Genomic DNA, 812 nt, shown 5'->3' with positions numbered 1-812 from the left:
ACATAGAGAGCCAGGCATTCAAGAAAAGCTGAGGACACATCTGGACCAGTTCAGTCATGTGTGTGTGTGCATGTGTGTGAGTGTGTGTTCAGTTGCTCAGTCGTGTCCAACTCTTTGTGACCCCATGGACTAGACCTCTAGGTTCCTCTGTCCATGGAATGTTCCAGGCAAGAATACTGGAGTGGGTTGCCATTTTCTGCTCTAGGGCATCTTCCCGACCCAGGGGTCGAAACTGCATCTCTTGCATCTCCTGCATTGGCAGGTAGATTCTCTACCACTGTACCACCTGGGAAGCCCCTGTTCAGTCAAAATTATTCTCTATATTATTTCCTTCTCAACTAGCCCCAGGTTGCCAATAAATGCTTGTTATTAGCTAATATTGATCTCTGCTGTAATGGGGGAATGAAGGCAAAGTGCCTACACCACACTTAGGGGGAAGTAGGCGTGTAACTCTAGCCTTCCTTCAGACCTTCAAATATGCCACATCCCTTCCTGCCTTCCCTGGTGGCTCAGAGGTTAAAGCGTCTGCCTCCAATGCAGGAGACCCAGGTTCGATCCCTGGATTGGGAAGATCCCCTGGAGAAGGAAATGGTAACCCACTCCAGTATTCTTGCCTGGAGAATCCCATGGATGGAGAAGCCTGGTAGGCTACTGTCCATGGTGTCGCAAAGAGTCGGACATGACTGAACATGGTGTCGCAAAGAGTCGGACATGACTGAACTGCCTCAGGGCCTTTGCACATCTCTCTGCCTGGAAGGCTGGCCTCCACCCACTTTGTCTGTACATTCCTACTGACTCTGACCTATCACTGA

At 50.0% G+C, this 812-nt stretch overlaps 1 non-coding gene across 1 annotated transcript; it reads left to right on the top strand.

Moving 5' to 3' along the window:
- Window positions 1-498: 498 nt before the first annotated feature.
- Window positions 499-570, top strand: TRNAW-CCA (transfer RNA tryptophan (anticodon CCA)). Its single transcript has one exon. It is a non-coding gene; the product is annotated as a tRNA-Trp (tRNA).
- Window positions 571-812: the final 242 nt, after the last annotated feature.

Source organism: Bos taurus, chromosome 25, assembly GCF_002263795.3.
Source record: "Bos taurus isolate L1 Dominette 01449 registration number 42190680 breed Hereford chromosome 25, ARS-UCD2.0, whole genome shotgun sequence".
Classification (NCBI taxonomy): Eukaryota; Metazoa; Chordata; class Mammalia; order Artiodactyla; family Bovidae; genus Bos; species Bos taurus.
This window is presented reverse-complemented; position numbering and strand designations above follow the sequence as displayed.